This window comes from Microcaecilia unicolor, chromosome 3, assembly GCF_901765095.1.
Source record: "Microcaecilia unicolor chromosome 3, aMicUni1.1, whole genome shotgun sequence".
Lineage (NCBI taxonomy): Eukaryota > Metazoa > Chordata > Amphibia > Gymnophiona > Siphonopidae > Microcaecilia > Microcaecilia unicolor.
In genome coordinates, this window is record NC_044033.1 from 157,245,167 (window position 1) to 157,270,477 (window position 25,311).

The window sequence follows — 25,311 nt, forward strand, 5'->3', positions numbered from 1 at the left end:
TTGGTTATCTTTAGAGGCCAGAATTTTGTTTAAACTGGCATATTTTGGCTCCTTATTATCTTTATTAATTTTTCAAATTAGCTTCTGTTGCTAGATCAAGGAGAACCATTTGTAATCATTTATTTGCTTTTCCATCACCAAATGGAAAATCAAGCGGCCCATTATTGGAAAGATTTTGCTGAGATTTTTCTCTTCTCAAACATACATGATATTTAGGAGGAAAGTCAAGATTTTACTGTTTAAAAAATGTATTTTATTGAAATAATTTTACTTGCTATTAGCTCAGGGAATATTCTGGTTTGTACTGCTTTATCTTCTTTTAATGGTATTAGCGGACTATGCTCTTGCATGAAATGGTATGATGCCCGGTTCTCAACTTGATCTACTCCTTTCTGCTATTTCTTTGAGTTCTGTGTTAATTTCTTATGTAGCATAGTGTTACATTGTTGGAACATTTTGCACTTTGCTTTAATCCATAAAGACCTTTGTTTAATTTACACACTAGCTGTCTTTGTTTTGTATTTATGAAACCTGTTGGCTGTTCCATGTACAAGTCTTCAGTTATATCTCCGTGAAGAAACGCTGTTTTCACATCAATGTGTTTGACTTGCATGCCTTTTGAGACTGCAATGCTCAGAAGTGTTCTGATTGTCGTGTGTTTCACTACAGGTGCAAACACTTCATCAAAATCTTCTCCATATTTTTGAAGATATCCCTTTGCGACTAATCTGGCTTTATACCTTTCCACTTTTCCTTGTGCATTCCTTTTTAACTTGAATACCCATTTGCATCCTATAGCTTTCTTGCCAGGAGGTAATTTTGTAAGAATCCAAGTATTATTTTTATCCAATGCATCAATTTCTTCTTGTGCAGCTTTATGCCATTCAGCAGCTTCTTCTGCTGACATTTTCTCAATCTCATCCCATGTTAAGGGCTCTTGAGCTTCTGCTGACTTTGTTAGGTAAGACAGTCTTGGGGGTGGAACACCTTTGTTTTCCCTGGATGAGCGTCTGACAACAGGTTGGTCCGACCTTTCTGCATCCTCTAAATCTGAGAGTTCTTCTCCAATTGATTCCCCTTCTCCAACTGTACTGTCTTCTTCAATGATCCTTTCTGTGTCTGCTTCCTCTGTCTGTTCCTCGTTAGATACAGATGAGTTGCTTTCAGACATCTGCCTTGGTATGGCATTTATATACACTGGCATATCTATTATGGTTCTAGTTTCATATTCTGGATGATAAGGCTCATCTGGGATAATCCAGCCTTTATCAACCCTTTTGTTTTCATCAAAATATGTAACATGTCTTATGCCAACAATGCCAGTTTTCAGATTCAAAATTCTATATCCTTTGTGTCCTGGAGCATAGCCAACTAAAATGCCCCTTTCTGTTGTGGAATCCAGCTTATGCCTTCTTTGCTTTGGTACATGAGCATATGCTGTACTTCCAAATGTTCTTATGTGTGACAGGTTTGGCTTCCTACCATGCCATGTCTCATGTGGTGTGCGCTCAGCGCCTTTAGTTGGCATTCTGTTTTGTAGGTACACTGCTGTGAGAATGGCTTCCCCCCATAGTCTTTTAGGGAGATTGCTATCTGACAGCATACATCTGGTCATTTCCACAAGTGACCTAAATTTTCTCTCTGCAACAGAATTTGCTCTGGTGTATAAGCTACTGTTGTGATATGCTGAATGCCTTCTTGTTCTAGAAATGTGCGCATGCTTTGTGAAGTGAACTCACCACCATTGTCGGTCTGAAGAACCTTTGGTTTTCTTTCAAATTTATTTCTCACCATGGCTACGTATTTCTTCAGCATGTCTGTGACTTGACTTTTCTCTTTCAGCAAATAGGCCACACAATATCTAGAGAAATCATCCAAGAATATTAGCACAAATCTGTTATTTCCCAATGATGGGATATTAAACGGTCCACATAAGTCACTGTGTATTAAGTCCAGCACTTTATTACTCCTATTTCCTGTGTATGCAGGAAATGAGGGTCTCACACCTTTTTGAGTAACACAGTCTATGCATTTCTCCATTTTACCAGCATCTGCACTTATCTGAATGCCTGTGGCTAGTTGCCTACTGTAAAGATCCTGGATCACCTTAAAATCACGATGTCCCAGGCGGCGGTGCCAGATTTCCGGACTACATTTACCATCATTCTTCCTTACTTGCGCCATATGTGAGGCTTCACCTGAAATGCTCAGTTTATAAACATCATTATGCATAAAAGCTTCAGCATACACTTCATCATTTTTAGAGATTGTGCACTTACTGTTTTCAAAATGAATCGCAAATCCCTTCTTATCTAATGTAGATACACTAAGCATATTACAAACTGCTTGGGGAATATACAAGACATCACTTACAGGAATTTCTTTTACTTCATTAGACACTTTGCATTTTAAGAATCCAATACCTTTTGCTTGGATCTTAGCAGTCCCTGCGTTTGCAGTTTTAAGAATACCTTCCTCTGGACACATTTCCTGAAAGAAATCCTTACAATTGGTTAAATGGCATGTGCTCCCCGAATCCAAAATCCAAGTACTTTCATTTGAATTATTATTTACCATAGTCAAAGATTTTTCTGCCATTAGAAAGCCCTTGTGTTTATCTTTGTCCTTCATACATTTCCTGGTTTGAAAATTCTTTAGTTCCATTGGCTTAGGTGAGTTAGAGGGAGTGTTTTTTGTTTCCTTACACCATTTAGATACATGTCCCTCCTTTCCACATGAGTAGCAAATCAGCTTGCCCTTGGGTGGAGTTTTCCCATAGCTCCGCCTTCCTCTGTTCTTTGCCAAGAAATTTGTTTCATTTCTCTCTGACTGACTTTGAGAACACATCTCCTCAGAATCATTTATTATGCATTCCTGCCTTAGTTTTGATGTTGCCTGTTCAAAAGATTGCCCTTCAATGGCCTCATTTACAGACCTAAAAACATCAAACTTCTTTGATAGTGAGGTAAAAAGAAATGCTCTTTTCAATGCATCACACATGGGAATTCCAGAAAGTTCTAGCTTTGAAATGAAGACATAAGATGCATAATGTGATCATTACATTTACTTTTATCCCTTAATTTGGTTTCATTCAACTCTGCCAACCAAATTGGTTGCTGCTTTGCATATGTAGTTGCATACATAGTTCTCAGTTTATATAAAATGTCCTTTGGTGTATCTTTTCCCTCCACTAATATGGCTTGTTTCTCTGAGAGAGCTTCCAAAAGCATGCACTTCACATAATAGTTTGCATTGTCCCATTCAGCCATATTTTCAGCTGTTCTGTCTTGATCTAAGCATATATTTAATCTTTTTGCTCGAAGGAGACATATGAATCTTAGTTCCCACTGCCGATAATTAAACTCAGTTAATTTAGGCACCTTGAGAGAATAGAAAAATGGTGAATTTCTTCCCTCAGCCATTTTCTTAGCCTTCTGTCTGCTGTGTGGGGGGGAGAGAGAGACAGACTGAATCTTTCCTTTAAAACTTAAGAGAAAAATGTGGCCTTTTTTTTCTGCCTGGTAATATTTCTCTTCTTTTTCAATTCCTGGACCCTGGGCCCATAACCCTTTTGTTGGATTATTTGTAGTAAATAATTAGCAGATTTTAGTACACACAGCTTCAGCTTTAGAAATGTTAATTTCTTTCTTCATCTCTCTCTCATTCACCCCTGAATAATTCACTGCTGAGTCACTTTAAAGTTGAAGTAACAAAACATCTGTTTACTCACAGTTTGCAGTTAGATTATAATCAGACAGGCTTATATATACATATTACTATACATTTGTATTATCAGCTCCTTCCATGTGCTTAGATGGTAATGGATGCTCATACCACCATAGATCCTCTCAGGTTAGGAGAGAACATGAGCTCCATGTGCTCCATGTGCTGCATGTGCTGCATCTATCCCCCACAGGAAGTTGCATAGCTGTGTGACCTCTCTAAGTAATTCACATCAGAGGTCACAGAGTAATCACAGAGAAATAATAGGTGACAGGCAATGCATGTAAAAATACAATACATTCCAACATACATGACTATTCCTGATCCTAGTAAATGTTCTCCTGTTGGCGAGCCTCCCTTCTGTGGAAGTCCCTTACTAGTTATTGTCCTGCAGCTTATTGACCCTCTATTGCCATCTTGGATTAGGCACTCTTACATTCTGTTGCCTGGAGCATTTTCCTTGCTTTACTGGTTGTGCTGTAGATTTCGCTGCCTGTTTTTGTTCCAGTCACACTGTCTCTTCATCATCCAGTTGTGTCTACTATGCTTGCTATGGAAAAATTGGTGGTAATTTGAATGCGACTGTCTTCGGCAGACCATCACGTGACCCCAGAGGCAGCAATCTTGATGGAGAAGGGTAGATAGTGGGGTTCCTCAGGGGTCTGTGCTGGGACCGCTGCTTTTTAACATATTTATAAATGATCTAGAGATGGAAGTAACTAATGAGGTAATTAAATTTGCTGACGAACAAAGTTATTCAAAGTTGTCAAATCGCGAGAGGATTGTGAAAAATTACAAGAGGACCTTTTGAGACTGGGAGATATAGGGGTATATTCAGGAGGACAACTCCTAATAAATATCCAGAGGTACTTAGCTGACAGAACAGTACTAAATAGCAATTATTCTGGACTCGTGTCTAGGGGAAGCGTACCTCTTTGGCCCTATGGCTAGCTAGCTGTGCTGGAAAAAGGAACAGTGCCACAGATGGAATATATTATGATTTATTAAGAATAAAAAAATTATTATAGCAAATGCAAAGCAAGATTACAAAACTAGATTAGTCACCAAAATATATATAACTAGTAAAAGAGGCCCGTTTCAGAGCAAATGAAACGGGCGCTAGCAAGGTTTTCGTCGCCAACCCCTTCGTTGTTCTGCCATTGCTCCGCCCCCAACGTCATGATGTTTGACGCGAGGGCGGGGCCCGGAGCGATGTCCCACCCCCTCCGCCTCCCTGCCTCCCTCCCTGCCAACCCGTTCGTTGTTCTGCCATTGCTCCGCCCTCGAGGGCGGGGCCCAGAGTGATTTTGGTGGCTTCACCATCACGAACCTTCGAACCTTTTTGAAGGACGTCAGGGCTTGGCTTCACTGACGTCAGTGTCGTCAGAACGTTGAGGGTGAGTTTTATTATAGTAGATGATATATGATTATCCGAACAGACTAACTAAATGAGTGGTTACATAACATTCAAAGGCAAATGACATTTAATGTAAGTTTAAAGTAATGCATGTGGGAAAGAGGAACCTGAATAGCAACGTAATGCAAGGTTCCACATTAGGAGTCGCTGACCAGGAAAGGGATCTAGGTGTCATCGTTGATACTTTGAAACCCTCTGCTTAGTGTGCAGCGGCGGATAAGAAAGCCAATAGAATGTTGGGTATAATTAGAAAAGGAATGGAAAACAAAAATGAGGACATTATAATGCTGTTGTATCACTCCATGGTGTGACCACACCTTGAATATTGTGTGCAGTTCTAGTCACTGCATCTCAAAAAAGATATATAGTGGAATTAGAAAAGATATAGAGAAGGGCGACAAAAATAATAAAGGATATAGGATGACTTCCCTATGAGGAAAGGCGAAAGTGGCTAGGGCTCTTCAGCTTGGAGAAGACTGCTGAGGGGAGATACGATAGAGGTCTATAAAATGAGTGGAGCGGAACAGGTAGACTTGAATGGCTTGTTTACTCTTTCCAAAAATACTAAGACTAGGGGGCAAGCAATGAAGCTACAAAGTAGTAAATGTAAAATGAATTAGAGAAAATATTACTTCACTCAACGTGTAATTAAACTCTGGAATTCATTGCCAGAGAATGTAGTAAAAGCAGCTAGCTTATCAGGGTTTAAAAAAGGTTTGGATAGATTCCTAATATAAAAGTCCATAAGCAATTATTAAAATGGACTTCTGGAAAATCACTGCTTATTTCTAGGATAAGCAGCATAAAATGTTTTGTAGTATTTGGGATCTTGCCAGGTACTTGTAATCTGGATTGGTCAGTGTTAGAAGCAGGATGCTGGGCTTGATGGACCTTTGATTTGTCTCAGTATGGCAAAACTTATCTACTTTATTCTTCCATCCCCCCCCTCCCCGGCATAATTTTTTTATTTTATGTTATTTTTTTAGTCTGTCCTCTCCACTGGCAGCAATTACTCGCCCTCCTCTCTCACAGGTAATGTTCAAGCAGACTCCCTCCATTTTATCTGTTTTGCAGTGCACAGGAACTCTTCTTGGGCACTGAGGAGAGAGAGTTTTTTGTGTGTGTAGTAACTGGTGCAGTATTATAGGAGGCAGGAGCATTGACTACAACAAGGATGGAGCTTTTCTGTTGGTGTTGGCACAAGATGTGGCTCTACAGTGATGGGTGGGTCTTGGTATGCTTTGTACCACAAAACATGTGCAAAGCAGCCTGTTACTGAGCATGCATTTGAGGGAGGGCAGAATCTTGTGGGGCATATCAGAAAGCCCTTAGGCTGACCACTGTGCCACAACCTTAATGCCTTGGGAGCTCCTCCATTCGAACCTTTGAAGAGGGCCAGCCAAAAGCATCTTTCCCTGAAGACAGTGTTTCTGATGGCCATTTGCTCAGCCAAATTAGCTTCTGAAATCCAGGCATTGTCCAGCAGAGATACATATTTGTCCTTTTCAGAGCACTCTGTCTTATGACAGTCTCCTTCTTCCTGCCTGCCTCATCCAGGTGGTGGTCCTCCTAACCTTTTTAGAGATGAAAAAATCTCAAGTGACTCAAAAGGCCCACCGAATGGGTTTAGGAGGGTACTTTTCTGATACATGAAGGTTGCAGATTCATTCCACAAATCAGATTGTTAATCCTCTCAGGGCATTGCAAGGGAGAAGTGGCCTTCAAATCATTATCACATTGGTTTGTCATCCATTGAAACTACATTATCCATGTCAAAGCAGTTCCCAAGTAGCTACAGGTGCATTCCCAAGCAACCTCCTGGTCATAGGCCCTGGAGGTAGCACTAGAAGCTATCTTAGGGCAGCAATGTGATTGTCCATACACTTACTCATGAAGCATTACAAATTGGGTATCCTGTCTAAGCAAGACTCTGTGTTTGGCAGGGCAGTCATTCAGGCGCTCTTGTCTCCCTCCTCCCTTAAAGAACTGCTGTTGTACATCCCATTAGTTCAGACTGGTCTAGTGAAATAAGGAAGGTGAAATTTATTCACACCTTTTTAATTTCTTTTCTTTGAGTCCAGCTAGACAAGTCCGGGCCTGCCCTGGAAGACTGCGGGAAAGGGATTGCCAGTCCTTGGTCTGCTGTGTTTAGTTCCTGCAGAGACTGCTTAAGGGTTCTGTAAAATTGCCTTTATTATCTCTTGAAGTGCATTTCTCTAGTTTGGCCAGCAGGTGGTGCATGTTTATGCTTAGAGAAAAGTGCATGCCTTCCTTGTCATCAAGCAGATGAATCCATTACGAGTGGGTTGTGTCCATCAACCAACAGGGGGAGATAGAGAGCACTGAAAAACCATAGTGCCTCTTGGCCAGCTAGCTCCATCTGCCTCTTCAGTATTCTCTATCTCCCCAGCAGGGTGGTTGCAGCTTGTTCAAGCTCCTTCAGAAAATCTGCCTGGGGTGGCTCCTGTGCTTTTGCCAGTTGTAGCAGGGGTGTTGTGGCTGATGGTGCCCACTTTAAAGGCAAATAGGTTAGCCCTTTCCCTGCCTTTCCCACGCTACTGATCCTCCGGAGTTGGAAATTTGCCTCTTTCACTGTTGCCTCAAACTTTCCTCACGGCGTTAAAAAAAAAAAAAAGTTGCGTCGTGCTTTGTCGCTGTGATATCAGAAAAGAGGTTTTCTCCTGATTGTGTAGCGTGACCAGAGCACGGAGACTTGGTCTGGTGAGGTAAGAGCATTTTGTAGCTCCTCCAGGGAGGGCCCACGTTCGGGACTATTTTGGCGTGAATCCGCCATTTTGAATTTCCGCCGTTTTCGGTGAGGGCTGCTGAGAAAGTAAAGCGCTGTTCCGTTTGTGGCAAGCGCAAATCTGCAGCGGGGCTCTGTAAGTCGTGCTTTTCAGACGGTAGAGGCTGCCCGAGCATGGCGAGTGATGTTCCTTCCCGCTCCGTGGAGCTGGCAGCGGGCGCCATTTTGGAACAGCATGGTGCGACCCCCGCTGAGGCGGAGGGGTTTGAGCCTGGAGGGGCGTGTCGTGTAGAGGCTAATAAAAGAGCTGTTTCCCCCGGACTGGAACTGGGAGGCCAGGGTGAGCCATTTTCCCCTGAATTTGTTTTATTGCTGCATAATGCATACATGTTAAAAAAAAGCTCTTCCGCAGGGGTCCTCTGCTGCCCTGCTTTCTGTATCCCCTCCAGTGGAGTCTGGCCTTGGATTACCGTCAGGCGCATTTTCCCCTGACAGATGGCCGCAAGACAAGCGCAGAAGGGTGGATTCCCCTTCAGAGAGTGGCGCACCCCCCCCCCCCCCCCCCCGTGGTCGGGATGTGAGGACTCTGAGGGGTCTGGCAGGCCTTCGTGGTCTGGAGAGCCAGAAGAAGGTGCAGGATTGCCACCGGATCCAGATGATCCTTCCGCGGTGAGGATTTTCCACTGCGATGAGCTGCCAGCGCTTATTTACTGATGCCTCGCAGGTCCTCTCTATAGAAGACCCTGGGAGTACTGAGACCTCCTCCGGTAATCCGAGGATGGCAAGTACTTAGGAGCCTGCTCGAGCCTTTCCTTTGCATGACTCCATCCAAGAGCTTATCACGGCTCAATGGGCTGACCCCGAGGGGCCTTTGAAAGTCGCCAGGGCTATGGGGCAAATATACCCTCTAAGTGAGGAGCATTTGGCTCGCTTTGCAGTGCCTAAAGTACATGCCCTAGTCACGGCTGTGACAAAGAAAACTACCCTCCCAGCGGAAGGAGGAGTTGCCCTGAAGGACATGCAGGACCGTCGCCTGGAGGCAGCTATGAAATGGTCCTTTGAAATTTCAGGCCTATCCTTACGGGCGTCTGCATGCAGCTGCTACGCTGTTCGAGCCTGCCTCGCTTGGTTACAACAGGCAGTGGAACAGCCCGGAGATGGAGTGGAGCCCCTTACAGAGGTGGCACCGCGGATGGAGTTGGCCTTGTCATTTTTGGCTGACACCCTTTATGATCTGGTCAGAGCTTCGGCTAAACAGGTGGCTGTAGCGGTGGAGGCTCGCCGTCTTCTGTGGCTACGGCATTGGGCAGCTGACATGGCCTCTAAGCAAAGGTTGGTGAAGTTGCCCTTTCAAGGCCTTCTCCTGTTTGGTGAGGAGTTGGAGAAAATTGTGAAAGGCCTGGGAGATGCCAAACCCCAGCGCTTACCCGAGGTTAGGCCGCGGCCTTCTTACAAGGGTCAGGCGGTTCCCTCCTCTTACAGACCTTGCTTCCGTGAAGCTAGAAGGTACCGCCCGGGGTGTTCTGCTGGGTTCACTTCGCGTGCCCTTTTTCAGCAGAGGAACTCCATTCGCTCGGACAAACGTTCCGCTGCAGCAGGTTGAAGGGTGATCCTCCTAATGATGGTGCGCCGGCCCCCTCCTCGATTCCTCTGATGAGAGGATGACTTTCCCTCTTTCTCGAGGAGTGGGCCAAGATTACCTCAGATCAGTGGGTCTTGGACCTGATCAGAGAAGGCTACAGAATAGAATTCAATGCCCCGATAAGAGACGTGTTGGTGGAGTCCTGATGCGGTTCTGCCGCCAAACGGGCAGCGGTAGAGGAGACCTTGCAAGGCTTGATTCACATTGGGGCGATTTTCCCCTGTGCCTCCTGCCGAATGCGGCTCTGGCCGTTACTCCATTTACCTCGTGGTGCCACGAAAAGGAGGGTCTTTTCGGCCTATCCTAGACTTAAAACAAGTCAACAAGTCTCTGAACATGCAGCATTTTCACATGGAAACCCTGCGCTCCGTCATAGCGGCGGTACAGCCAGGAAAGTTTCTCACGTCTTTGGACCTGAAAGAAGTTTCTTGCACATACCAATTTGGCCCCCGCACCAGAGGTTTCTGCGTTTTGTGGTGATGGGAAAACATTTCCAGTTTGGCCGTTGCCGTTTGGCCTCGCCACAGCTCCCCGAACCTTTTCCAAGGTAATGGTGGTAGTAGCTGCTTTTCTCAGGCGAGAGGGTATCCGGGTTCACCTGTACCTAGACGACTGGCTCATCAGAGCATACTCTGCAGAAGAGAGTCATCAGGTTACAGCCAGAGTGGTCTCAGTACTGCAATCTCTGGGCTGGGTCGTCAATATAGCCAAACGTCACCTGACCCCCTCTCAATCTCTAGAATATTTGCGGGTCCAGTTCGACACAGCCTTGGGGATGGTCTTCCTACCCGAGCAAAGGCGGTGCAAGCTTCAGAACCAGGTCTGTCTGCTCCTGAGGATGCCTCGCCCGCGAGCTTGGAACATAGTCCAGCTGTTGGGGTCGATGACTGCCACTTTGGAAGTGGTGCCTTGGGTGAGAGCGCACTTGAGACCTCTGCAGTGCTCCCTGCTTCAACGGTGGTCTCCAATATCTCAGGATTATCAATGCAGACTCACGTGGCTCCCTGCGGCCCAGCTCAGTATGGAGTGGTGGCTCTCAGACAGCATGCTGCGGCGAGGAATGCCGCTAGCGCTCCCCGATTGGTGCGTGGTGGTAACAGATGCCAGCCTGAAGGGCTGGGGTGCACATTGCCGGGGAAGGCATGCCCAGGGTCTTTGGACACCCAAGGAGTCGGAGTGGTCCACCAATCGCTTGAAGTTGAAAGCGATTTTCCAGGCGCTTCTGGCCTTTCAATTCACCCTGGAAGGATTGGCTGTCAGAGTTCTGTCGGATAACACGACAGCAGTGGTCTACATAAATCGCCAAGGAGGCACTCAGTGCATTGCACTAGCAGCGCAGGCCGCGCAGATTTGCCACTGGGCTGAGGTTCATCTGCAGTTTCTGTCAGCAGCTCATATTGCAGGTCAGTGCAACGTGCAAGCTGATTATCTGAGCAGGAATCAAATCGACCCAGCGGAATGGGATCTTGCAGACGAAGTATTCCTGCAGATATGTGCCAAATGGGGAAAGCCCGTAATGGATCTTCTGGCGTCAAGCACAAATGCCAAAGTCCTGTGCTTCTACAGCAGACGGAGAGATCCTCGCTCGGCAGGGTTGGATGCCTTGGCTCAATCCTGGCCTCAGGGCCTCCTGTATGTGTTCCCTCCGTGGCCCTTGATAGGGCGAGTACTCCTGCGGATTCAGCTTCACCAAGGAGAGGTGGTTCTCATTGCCCCGGATTGGCCCAGGAGGCCGTGGTATGCGGACCTCTGGCGGATGCTGGTAGAGGATTCCTTGCCGTTACCTCTGGTCCCGAACCTGTGGTTACAGGGCCCGGTGACCATGGAGGACGCCTGCCGCTTTGGTCTTATGGCATGGCTATTGAGAGGGCGCAATTAAGAGACAAGGGATATTCCAGTAAAGTCATTTCCACTCTCCTACAGGCCTGCAAGCGTTCCACTTCCGTGGCTTATGCCAGGATTTGGCGCCAGTTTGAGGCTTGATGTGCTTCTAAAGCGATCACATCCATGCGGGCTTCTGTCTCGCCGATACTTGACTTTTTGCAGGATGGTTTACAAAAAGGCTTGGCCTATAATTCCCTGCGTGTTCAAATGGCAGCCTTAGCATGTTTTTGAGGGAAGGTCGCTGGCCTCTCTCTGGCTGCTTGCCCGGATGTGACATGGTTTCTTAGAGGGATGCTTCGGCTCCGTCCTCCCGTGCGGGCTCCGTGTCCGGCCTGGAATCTGGGGTTAGTTTTAAAGGCCCTTCAGTGTTCGCCCTTCGAGCCGCTTAGGCGAGCTTCGGAGAAGGATGTTACCTTAAAGACGGTCTTTTTGGTGACCGTGACATCGGTGAGACGGGTATCTGAGCTCCAGGCGCTGTCCTGTCGAGACCCATTTCTGCAATTCTCGGAGTAATGGTACGTACGGCGCCTTCCTTCATGCCTAAGGTGGTTTCAGCGTTTCACCTAAACCAGCCTATTTTTTTGCCCTCCTTTTCTAAAGAGGAGTTTCCCGAAGCCTATGGGCAGTTGCACCTTCTGGATGTGCGAAGGGCTCTGTTGCAATATCTGCGCATGTCAAATGCCTTCAGGACCTCTGACCATCTCTTTGTTCTTTTGTCAGGTCCGCGCAGAGGGTCTTCAGCATCTAAGGCCACTATAGCCCATTGGCTCAAAGAAGCTAGCTTTTCAGCATATCTGCTATCTGGCCGGCCTCCGCCTGAAACCTTTAAGGCACATTCCACAAGAGCGATTTCCTCTTCTTGGGCTGAAACTGGAGCACTCTCTCTCTTCAAGAGATATGTAGTGCAGCTACTTGGGCTTCTAAGCTCTTGTTTGCCCGACATTACAGGCTGGATGTGGCTGCCAGGAGGGACGCACATTTTGGAGCACAAGTGCTGGCGCGTGGTATGGCTTGTTCCCACCCTATCTAGGGATTGCTTTGATACATCCCACTCGTAATGGATTCATCTGCTTGATGACAAGGAAGGGAAAATTAGGTTCTTACCTTGGTAATTTTCTTTCCTTCAGTCATAGTAGATGAATCCATGAGCCCTCCCTCAGTGGTTCATTATGCGCTTCATGTTACTTTTATGTTCAGTTTTTCCTGTAGATATGTTCCCTCATTGGGAGAAGTTGGAAAACAGTCTTCAGGATTTCTGTTCAGTTACAGGAGGATGAGTTCATTCCCTCCAGGAGAATGAGTCCATTCCCTCCTTTGACTTATAGCTCCAGTTTTGGGGCGTTCATCCGCTGTGAGGAAAGTTCATGTTGTTATGCTTTGCGGTGTAACCCTGAAGAGGCAGATGGAGCTAGCTGGCCATGAGGCACTATGGTTTTTCAGTGCTCTCTATCTCCCCCTGCTGGTTGATGGACACAACCCATTCTTAATGGATTCATCTGCTACGACTAAAGGAAAGAAAATTACCAAGGTAAGAACCTAATTTTCCCTTTCCCCTCCCTTTCCCCCCTGTTACCTCTATTCCCCTACCCCTCTCAAACCCTCCCCCAAACCCTCTTAAAAAAAACACCTCCCACATTTTGTCTAAGGTCTTTAAGGCTAAAGAAAACCAACTCCCTCTAACAAGAACAGTGCTGTAGGAACGGTTCCCAGATAGCTTCCCATTTAGCCTGGGTTCGGCAACGTGTAGCCCAAAGTTTTTCCATTTCACAAATGTACCATAATTTATTAATCCACTTAATTAAGGAGGGGACAGAAGGGCTCTTCCACTGTGTTGCCAGGGCCACTCTGGCTGCTGACATGGCATTCCTTACCAACAAGACCTGGGACTTACTGAGGCCCGGAGGCTTTATTGGAAATAGAAAATACTTAGGAGACCATGTAATAGTCTTGCCCAACCATCTCTGGAGCTTAAAGTGAATAACCTTCCAGTACACTCGGACCTTCACATAGGTCCACCAGATATGACCCATTGTGCCTCTGTGCACATCCCCTCCAACACAGAAAGGAAACAGTTGGGGACATATGATGTAGTCGTACAGGAGTAAGATACCACCTTTAACAGCATTTTCCTTAAAAGGAACAGAAATCGACACCAATACATTATTCTCAATAAGATTCCAGTCATCATTCCCAATTGCAATCCCCAGCTCCCGATGCCAATGAAGACTATGCATCAAAGGCAAATGTACACACTTGCGCTGGTATTTATACAAACATGAGATGAGGCCTTTCATCCCTTTAGAGTCCTTACAAAAATCTTCCAGGAAAGAATCCTCCTGAAGCACCAGATCCCGAATCACAGCGGAAGAAAGAAAATGCCGCAACTGGGTATAGGCATATATTTCATTCAGGAGAAGTGAGTATTCCTGAGCCAAAGTAGCAAATGAAATCAAAGTATCATCGTCAAACAGCTGACCCCAGGTTGTAAGACCAAGAGTGACCCAGTGGGTAAATGGCCTGGGAACCAGGCTGGTGGAAAAAGAGGATTAAACGCTATAGGAGTCAATTTGGATAAAATCAGGTCAAGCTTGGAGAACAAAGCATCCCAATAGTAGAATGTGGTAAGAACTGAAGGGCAAATTTCTGCTTGCAATCTACGGCATCTACGGGGGAGCCACATAAGAAAATGAAGAGGATGAGGCCCGAAGCCTGTTCTAAATCCAAAGTTTATGAGGGCGGGCCTGAAACCATTCAAGAGCAGCCCGAGCTTGAGCAGTCTTATAGTACCAAAAAACATTGGGAACTCCTAAGCCTCCCTTCCTCTGGTCTCAATAGAGAAAGGATCGGAGCAACTGAGGATGCTTATTGCGCCAAATAAATCAAATCAATCTATTCTGTAAACCAGAAAGAAATTCCCGAGATAAACAAAGAGGAAGAACCTGAAAAAGGTATATCAAGCGAGGTAAAATATTAATTTCAGTGTGGCAACTCTACCAAACCAAGACAACTCAGAAGTACCCCAACGTTCCAAGTCCTTGTATATTTCCCGTAAGAGATAGGGCTAGTTTGCAGAAAACAAAGCAGACAACCGCGGAGTTAGTTCACCCCCAAATAACCTAAGTCCTCTAGACACCCATCTAAATGTGAAGGAATGTTAGAGTGAATCCAGAACCTGTGAGGAGACCCCAACCGCAATAGCCTCGGACTTACTCATATTAAGTCTAAAGCCGGAGACCGAGGAGTACTCAACCAAGAGTTTAACAAGATTGGGTAGGGAGATCAGCGGCTTAGTCAAGGATAGAAGGACATCATCGGCAAACAGTGCCAATTTATATTCGTGATCACCCACCTGGATGCCAGAGATGGTCAGACCAGAAAGCCACCGCCAGAGGTTCCATAACTAATGCAAATAACATAGGTGACGGGACAACCCTGTCTAGTACTCCTGTTTGGTAAGTTACCCCCATTGACACAAACACATGCTCGGGGAGATTCATACAAAGCTTGAATCCAATTCCGAAAACCAGAGCCAAGACCAAACCTGTCCAACACCTGATCCATAAAGGGCCAATGAACTCTGTCGAATGCCTTCTCAGCATCTAACCCACGAAGGCAAATTGGGAGGGCATCCTTTTGGGCCACGTTAAGTAAATTAACCATACGGCGAATATTGTCCATAGCTTGTCTATGAGGGACAAAGCCCACTTGGTCAGGGTGAATCAAATCCGGGAGCACTGCTGCCAGCCTATTGGCTAAGATTTTAGCTAGTATCTCGACATCTGAATTCAGTACCGAAATAGGGCGGTAGGATGCACAGTCTGTTTTATCCTTTCCTGGCTTCGGTATAACTGCAATCCACGCTGCCATCATTGAGGGAGGAAGATTCTCACCCGAACACACCCCGTTAAGAAGGGCAGCTAACAAAGGGGCCAACTCCCCCTTGAAAGGTTTGTAGAATTCATTAGGTAGTCCATCAAGGCCCAGAGATTTCCCTATTGGAAGCCCGTTAATAACCTTATGGACCTCCTCTGCACATATTTGACTCTCCAAAACAACACATTGGTCCTCTGACAAAAGCTGGGAGTGGGTGAGCGGATAAATAGGTTTCAATAGCTTCCTGATGGATGGAAGAATCAGAAGTATAGAGAGACTGGTAGAAAATTTGAAAACGTTTTCGGATTAATGAAGATTGAGTTAGAGTGACGGTGCACCCGCTGATGCCGCAATTTAAGTGCCAGGGAACGACCTGGTGTGTTGTTACACACATATTGGGTCTGCTGTTGTTGACCTCTAAGGAATTGGAGCTGATTAGTATAGATATTATCTAACCACAAGCATGTAGTGTGCATATCACGCAGGATGGATACAGAGTGAGAAGCTTTATGAATCTCCTCCAGTCGGACCAACCGGGAGAGATACTTAGAGGGGCACAATCGAATGCGAACGCGACTATCTCCGAGGACGGGTACGCGAAGGGGTGGGACAGACCGTATTTTCGAAAAAGATGGGCGTCCATCTTTTGTTTCGATAATACGGTTGGTGCCGGGCAAATGCATCGGGTTTGGGCGGATTTGAGATGGGCGGTATCGGTTTTCAGCAATAATGGAAACCGAAGCCGCCCAGCTCAAAAACAAACACACCCAAGGCATTTGGTCGTGGGAGGGGCCTGGATTCGTAGTGCACTGGTCCCCCCTCACATGCCAGGACACCAACTGGGCACCCTAGGGGGGGTACTTGTAAACAATAAAAAAACAGTAAAATACCTCCCAAGTTTATAGCTCCCTTCCCTTGGGTGCTGAGCCCCCCAAATCCCCCCCAAAACCCACTCCCCACAACTCTACACCAGTACCATAGCACTTATGGGTGAAGGGGGGCACTTACATGTGGGTACAGTGGGTTTTGGGGAGGTTTGGAGGGCTCCCATTTACCACCACAAGTGTAACAGGTAGGGGGGTGGGGAGGGCCTGGGTCCACCTGCCTGGAGTACACTGCACCCACTAACAACTGCTCCAGGGACCTGCATACTGCTGTAGGGAGCTGGGTATGACATTTGAGGATGACATACAGGCTGGCAAAAAAAAGTTTTTAAACTTATTTTTTTTTTTGGTGGGAGGGGGTTATTGACCACTGGGGGAGTCAGGGGAGGATATCCCCGATTCCCTCTGGTGGGCAGTTGGGGCACTTTTTGGGGACTTGTTCGTGAAAAAAAAAGGGTCCAAAAAAGCGGCCCAAATTCTAACTTCTGCCGCCCTTCTTTTTTCCATTATCGGCTGAGCGCGCCCATCTCTCCTCAGCCGATAAACACGCCCCAGTCCCGCCTTCACCATGCCTCTGACACGCCCCGTCAACTTTGTTCGTTCCCGTGACAGACTGCAGTTGGAGGCGCCCAAAATCGACTTTTGATTATACTGATTTGGCCGCCCACGAGAGAAAGGCGCCCATCTCCCGATTTGGGTCAAAATATGGGCGTCTTTCTCTTTTGAAAATAAGCCTGTTAGCCACCTTGGACTGACGAGCGTGAGTCTGTGCACTGGCCTTTTGTAAAAAGCCCTGAGTAACTGCCTTAAGTGCGTCCCAAACAACACCCATAGATGGGCCCGTATTCAAGTTGTTATCCAAATATTCCCAAAGAGAGCCAAACCTTTTTAAACCCCGCTAAGCTAACTGCTTTTATTTCATTCTCTGCCAACAAATTCCAGAGTTTAATTACACATTGAGTGAAGAAATATTTTCTCCGAGTTGTTTTACATTTACTACTTTTGTAGCTTCATTGCGTGTCCCCTAGTCCTAGTATTTTTGGAAAGAGTAAAGTAATTCACGCCTACTTATTCCACTCCACTCATTATTTTATAGATCTCTATCTTATCTCCCTTCAGCTGTATTTTCTCCAAGCTGAAGAGCCCTAGCCACTTTAGCCTTTCCTCATAGGGAAGTCGCCCCATCCCCTTTATCATTTTCATCGCCCTTCTCTGTACTTTTTCTAATTCCACTATATCTTTTTTGAGATGCTGTGACCAGAATTGCACACACTATTCAAGGTGCGGCACAACACGGAGCGATAGAAAGGCATTATAACGTCCTCATTTTTGTTTTCCATTCCTTTCCTAATAATACCTAACATTCTGTTTGCTTTCTTAGCTACCGCTGCACACTGAGCAAAGGGTTTCAACATATCATCAATGTATGTATCATCAAAGTATCTGACACCTAGATCACTTTCTTGGTTGGTGACTCCTAATGTGGAACCTTGCATCATGTAACTATAGTTTGGGTTCCTCTTTCCCACATGCATCACTTTGCACTTGCTCACATTAAATGTCATCTGCCATTTAGATGCCCAGTCTCCCAGTCCCATAAGGTCCTTTTGTAATTTTTTACAATCTTCTTGCTATTTAACAACTTTGAATAACTTTATGTTGTCAGCAAATTTAATTCTCACTAGTTACTCCCATCTTTAGATCATTTGTAAATATGTTAAAAAGCAACAGTCCCAGCATAGACCTCACTATCTACCGTTCTCCATTGAGAATACTGACCAGTTAACCTTACTCTCTGTTTTCTTTTTTTTTTGCTTCATATTTTTATTAATAATTTTGCGTCAAACATAAAACAGACAATAAACAAACAATAATAACAATCCATGGCATATACAATAAAAAATCAGAGCATTAGCAGCGTTCCATCTCTAGAAACCAGCAGGAATACGCAAGGTTAGGTAATGACAGGAGATTCTTGACAAAATAAATCCAAGCGGCCCCAGGTCTTTAATACTGACTTAACTCTATGTTGTTTGCGAGCCAAAATCATTTCATACTTTCTGATCACACATACATAGCTCCACCATTCATTGTAATTTAAATGTACATTATTTTTCCAATTGGAGATAATTAAATGCAAGGCAACAGCTAATAGGATGTTTAAGAAATTGTTCAACATCCTATTAGCTGTTGCCTTGCATTTAATTATCCTTCTCCTTCTGTCACTATTTTGGAATCGGATAAGAGGCTCTTAAAATCACTATTTCATAAGAGATTGCTGTGGTCATTGGCAGATGAAAAACAAGACACATTTTTACCCAAATAAGTTGCCAGTATGCTCTAACGTTCTTACAGAAGAAAACCATGTGTGCTAGTGACCCATCAGGGCCTTGACACGACCAACATTTATAGGTAACACGTTTAGTGATCCTAGCCACTCTAGCAGGGGTCCAGTAGGCTCTGTGGAATATAAAATAAGAGGATTGGGATATCGCCGCTGATTTAGTAGGACGCAGTGAATTAACCCAAAAGGTATACCAATCAAAGTCAGTTGTGTCAAAACTCAAATCCGCTTCCCAAGACAGCCGCAAGGGAGCAACAGCATCCACATAGGAATCTTGAAGTTTCTTATACAAAAGAGATGCCTTCCTTCTACCCGCTGCAATGCTACGACAGAAGGAGACAAAATCGGAAGGAGTAGACAAAAGAGAGTTAGAGACCTGAAAGGACAAAATACACTGAGCTATGTCCCTCCATCCCTGTGGATCTATTAAGGAGACATCATATAATGCTGATACAGCATCCGGAGATAACAGAGTACCAGCAAGAAATAAGTGAGATAACAACCATATTCCCTTTCCCATCCACTCCTCCTTTAGAGACCGCAGAAGAACCGTGGGGAAGGCAGAGTTATACCAGAGAGAGACATCCTCTAGCGAACCAACTCTATATCCAAGACCAGTTCTAAATGTACGGATAGTAGAAGCAGAGGCTTTTAACAGCCTAAGACGTTTGGTGTATGGATACAAATCCGTGCAAAGGAGAACACTTAAAGGGCACGGATGGACCAAGGCGGCCTCCAAAATCAGCCACCTAGGCGTGAGATGTGAAAATTCCCTTTGGAACCACTGCAGAGACTGTGCAAGTTGAAAGGCAATGTGATAGTTTTTAAAATCAGGAACATTAAGACCTCCCAAATGCTTTGGTAGCTTAAGTTTCTTAAGTGAAATACGAGGGGGTTTTTGTCTCCAAAGAAACTTAAGCAGCAGAGAGTCAATCTTTTTATAGAGAGTACTCGGAAAAGAGAAGGGGGTCATACTAAAAATGTAATTTAAATTTGGAGCTAGGACCATCCTAATAGCCTCCACCCTTCCCCACCATGTCAAATAAAGTGGAGACCATAAATTCAAAATTGAAGAGGTTAAAGTTAAGAGTTGGTCTTTAATAAGAGCCATAGTGGGGGAAAGTCTCCTCAAATGTATAGGTCTCAGAACACTGGTTTATTTCTGTCTAGTGGCATGTATTGCTTATGCTTAATGAGGTGTAAAGTTCATGAAAGTTTCTTTGCATTCGCAGTAGTTATTGGGGGAGGGGGAGAGGGGGGATTATGATAAGGCAAGCACAAAGAATGTATGAGCAGCGTATTTGGGAGATATCAATGTTATAGTGGATATTCATGTGGCAAAACAGTACTGGCTATGGGGATCTGGTTGTAAGGGGGGGGGGGGGGAATGATAAAATCATTGATGATAAAAGATATGGATGCGTATACCCAAATGCGTTGTATTTTTCCAAGGTTACGTCATTGGTTTTGTTAATAATGTTGAATCATCAATAAAAATTGTTTAAACCTTAATAAGAGCCATAGTCTGATCCACCGACTTTGAGTACCATACGACCAGATACTTAATTTTATTAGGTTCCCAGGAAAATGGGAAGTGAGAAATCTGAGATCTATGCACCAGTGAATTTAGCGGCATTACAGCTGATTTGGACCAATTTATTTTATAACCAGACAGAGAAGAAAAAGAATTGATAACATCCAATATACTGGGAAGAGAATTTGGTGTAGTATATAACAATATATCATCCGCATAAATGGAAAGCTTGAACATCTCCCCTCCCACAGATGCACCAGAAATAGACGAGTGAGCCCGAATGGCTATTGCCAATGGTTCTAAAGCAATATTAAAAAGGAGAGGAGATAATGAACAGCCTTGCTTAGTACCTCTTCTAAGGGGAAAAAGTTGAGAATTAGTACCATTCACTGAGAGGGAAGCCATTGGATTAGTATATAAAATTTTTATCATTTTAATAAAGGAGGGGCTAAAATTAAACCAAGCCAAAGTATGGAACAAGTAATCCCATTCAATTCTATCAAAGGCCTTCTCAGCATCAAGGGATACTGCTATAAAAGGTTCACGGGAACCCTCGACATGCGCTGTTTTCTATCTTTTAAACAGTTTTTAATCCACAGTACTATCTCCTATGCCGTGACTCTCCATTCTTCTGGAGTCTTTCATGAGGTACTTTATCAAATGCTTTTTGAAAATCTAGATACACGGTATCAACCGGCTCACCTTTTATCCACATGTTTGTAGATTGGTGAGGCAAGATTTCCCTTCACTAAATCCATGCTGGCTTTGTCTCATTAATCCATGCTTTTTAATATGCTTTGTAGTTTTGTTCTTTGTAATAGTCTCTACCATTTTGCACGGCACCAATGTCAAGCTCACCAGTCTATAATTTTCTAGATTACCTCTGGAACCTTTTTAAAAAATTGGCATTACATTGGCCACCCTCCAATCTTCTGGTACCATGCTTGGTTTTAAAGATAAATTACATATTACTAACAATAGTTCTGCAAGTTAATTTTTCAATTCTATCAGTACTCTGGGATGAATACTATCTGGTCCAGGCAGTTTGCTACTCTTCAGTTTGTCAAATTGCGCCATTACATCTTCCAGGTTTATAGAGTTTTCATTTCAGTTTTTGACTTGTCATCTTTGAATACCATTTCTCGCACTGGTGTCTCTCCCAAATCTTCCTCAGTGAAGACCGAAGCAAAGAATTCATTTAATCTCTCCACTATGGCTTTGTCTTCTCTGAGTGCCTTTCACCCCTCGGTCATCTAGCGGTCTAACTGATTCTTCTGCCGGCTTCTTGCTTTTAATGTACGTAAAAAAAGTTTACTATGTATTTTTGACTAAAACGCAATCTTTTTTTCAAAGTACCTCTTTTCCTTCCTTATCAGTGCTTTGCATTTGACTTGTCATTCCTTCTTCCATTTTCTGAAGGCTTTTCTTTTAGTTGTAATAGCTTCCTTCACCACACTTTTTAACCATACCGGCTTTCGTTTGACCTTCCTTCCTCCTTTTTTTAATACATGGAATATAACTGGCCTGAGCTTCCACGATGGTATTTTTGAACAGCATCCATGCCTGATGTAAATTTTTGACCTTCGTAGCTGCTTCTTTTTTTTTTTTTTTTTTTAAATTCTTTATTTATGATTTTAAATTATATACATTCAAGGATGAACCTTGTACAGAAATTCAGGTAGAAATCAAAAACGTATTATTCCAAAGAATTCACATAAACCAATTTTCAATGAAAATTATTTAAAGAATGGAATAATTAAAGAAAATATACACTTAAGATAATTACAACCTTTCTTAGACCCCAATTATAGACAAAGGGGGAGAAAAGAGTTAGAGAAGATTATATACAAGCAATTTTTAAGATAGTAATTCAGGCTACGTTTTCCTCCAGTAACTTTTACTTCACTTGTTTCATCTCTACAAACGATTTTAGTTGTTCCGGTGTAAAAAAGATGTACTTAGTTTGTCCCAGCCTCACCACACACTTACATGGGTAAGCAAGAAAAAAAGAAGCCCCTATATCTATAGTCTTTTGTTTTAATGTCAGAAATAATTTCCTTTTTTGTTGTGTAGCCTTGGTGATGTCTGGATAAATCCATATTTTAGAACCGTAGAATTGAGCATTCATATTTCTGAAATAAAGCTTTAAAATAGCGTTATAATCTTGCTCAAATACCAAAGATATAATTGTTGTGACTCTGTTAGTTATAATGTCTGAGGATTGTTCCAATATATCAGAAATATTTTGTAAGTTTAGGTTATCTTCTTCAGGGCCTTGCACTCCTTCTCTATTCTTAGGAATATAATATATTTTGTTTAGCGGGGGTACACCCTCTGAAGGAAAATGAAGAGACTCTATCAGGTATTTCTTAAAGGTATCGACCAGAGATACCCCCGCTATCAATGGAAAATTTAAAAGTCGAAGATTAAGGCGCCGATTAGAATTTTCAATTTGCTCAATTTTTTGCCTCATGTTTGTAGAGTCCTTCACTGTCATGATTTTAAAGGCATTCAGGGCTTCAACCTCCTTCTGTACCGATTTAACTTGTGTAGTTATATCGTCTTTAACAGAGTCTACTGTCTTTTTTAAGTCCTCAAACTTAGTATTCAATATAAGTACATCACCTGAAGTCTTCTGAAGTGTAGTGGTGATCTGGTCTAACATCACCTTCAGTGTTTGCAGCGTCACCTCCTGGCTCCCCGAGTCGTTGCCTGTGCCTCTGGGTCCTCACTAGAAACTCCTTTCGGCACACCTTCCGGGTCGTCGGGGTTTCCCACCAGAGCCACTTTCGACATCGGGCTGGGAGGGATCAGTGAAAGCGATGGTGGCGATAGGGAGACTTCCTCTCCCAGTGGGGCTTCCGCTTCGCCGGACCTCCCCACAGCGGGATCCTCTCCCCGAACCCTGGGAGCACCGGGGAAAAAACGCTCCAGCGATGTTTGACCCGAAGAGGGAGTTGAGGTAGGTGGAGGCACTACCCTCAAAACTCCCTTACGTTTATGGGGCATTTCAACGGGGAAAAAGGAACTGTTCAGCTCAATTCTCACAGAGCGTTTTCATGTCCACCCGGTGCGGCAGCCATCTTGGTTTTCTCCCCACTTGTTTTTTCCTCGTAGCTGCTTCTTTAACCGCATAGCATGCTCAGATGTTAATGCTGTATTAGGACGATACAATCCTATAATGTCTTTAAAATACTATTGTGCTGGAGAATACATAGCCTGGTAGAACACTTTGTGCTGAATACTATGATACACTGGCAGCCAATGAAGCTGTTTTAGGACTGGAGAGAGATGCACAACAATCAATCTGGCATGCTGAACAATCAATCTGGCATGCTGAACAATCTGCAATGCCCTACACCTGGAATTTGACATTCCAAGGTACAAGACATTGCAGTAGTCCAATTTACTCAAAACCATACTTCACTACACTACGAAAATCAGACGCCCACAGCATCGGTCTTAATTTGGGTTTCCTGACCCATCTGCTGCCTCTGACACTGATTGCCATTTACTCCTTGCTATACTGTCCTGACTTGGCTCTTGGGGCTTTGTTCTACCTTTTTCTTCTGATCTTTCCCATTGTACTTTTAGTGTATGCTTTTACAGCCTGCAAATTGTACATACAAAATAAAAATGTTTGTTGCAACTTTTTAATGGTGTTTTAGGGGTCACCTAAGCGCTTTAAAATCCTCTGTAGTGTGGGTTGATCAAGGTTGCAATTGAGGTAGCATTATATAATTTGTCAGAAAGTGCTCATTCAATTTGGGGTCAGGCAGCTTTCTGGGCAGAGCCTAGCTGGTCAGTTGGGGAGTATGTCCAGTGCCAGGCAGACTTCTATGGTCTGTACCCTGAAAAAGGCAAGGACAGATCAAGAATGTTATGTTGCAACACATACTATTTTTATCTTATTGGGCAAGCTGGATAGACCATGCAGGTCTTTATCTACCGTCATCTACTATATTACTGTGTTAAGGTATTTCCAATGCGACAATGTGGTTGGTGTTTGCTGCATTCCTATGTGAAGTTGTACGAGATTGATATTCTAGCTAGGGACAATGTAGCCTTTGGCAGAGCAGTGATTCAGGAGCCCTTGTCGTCTTCCTTCCAGTAAGGTGCTGCTTTTTAATATTCCATTGGTGTGAATTGGGCTAGCAGGAAAGAGAAATTTATTTATACCTGTTATTTTCCTTTCCTTGGGTCCTATTAGACCTGTTCAGGACCCACCTTGTAAGACTACAGTGTCAGGGATATTTTTTGGGCTTAGCCTGTTCTCTCCCTGGGTTTTTGTACATAGTTGGAATTTTGGTTTGCTAATATATGCAGTTCATTCATATATGGGGTTCAAATTTGATGTATGGTAAAGTTGACCTGGTTTTGTGTTGACAGCATATTGAAGGATTCCAGAATGCCCTAGCCTTATACTGGTGATGTCACTGGAACAGTTCAGTATTTCTACCTCCATCTGCTGGTAGGGGGACTCAACCCTACTGGTTTGGACTGGTCCAGCAGGACTTATGGGACTCCTTTTACAAAGCTGTGCTGCTGGTTAACGGCACACAGAATGTAAAGGTCATTCTATTCTCATGGGCTACTTCCCATTCAGTGTGTCACTAATCCATAGCGCAGCTTTGTAATGGAGCCCAATGAAAGGAAATTAACAGGTATGAATAAATGTTATCTTTTTGCAGTTTTATACATGTTTAGATGGGACTGTAGTAAGAACATCTATCTATATAATTCACAACCCCAACGTTCTAAATGAAGCCACCACCGGAAGTTGAAGCGTCGAGATCAGCTTTCCCTACTGGAAGTTGAGGCGTCGAGATAGCTGCTTTCCCCATCAGTGTGTGCCCCGCCCTCGCGTCACTACGTGATGACGACGAGGGCGGAGCACTGACACTGGACGAAACGGACGCCAGCACCAATGAAGACATAACCGCTCATTTACACTGCAGCACCGACAACACGAACAGCGCTGACAGAAGAAATCCATTTTGATGGCCATGCTCCTGCTCTGCATATGTGAGTCCCCCCCCCCCCCAAAAAAAAAAAAACAAGCTAGCGCCGGTTTCATTGCTCTGAGAAACGGGCCTTCTTTACTAGTATTTTTATAATAAGATTTTTGTCCCTTTTAAAATTGTCCACTGTAGTCGCATCATTGGAGGGGACTGTGTCCCTTTCCCATCCTATTCCTTTGCTTTAACCTTCCCAAACAAGTGAGTCATTCATATCCTGTGCTGAAAACCCAACTAGCTAGGTGT

General features: G+C 44.2%; 1 protein-coding gene across 1 annotated transcript in view; it reads left to right on the forward strand.

Annotated features, from left to right (window-relative positions):
• Positions 1–25,311, forward strand: part of LOC115465793 (fasciculation and elongation protein zeta-2-like) — a 125,827-nt gene that overhangs the window by 32,357 nt on the left and 68,159 nt on the right. The window lies entirely within an intron of this gene.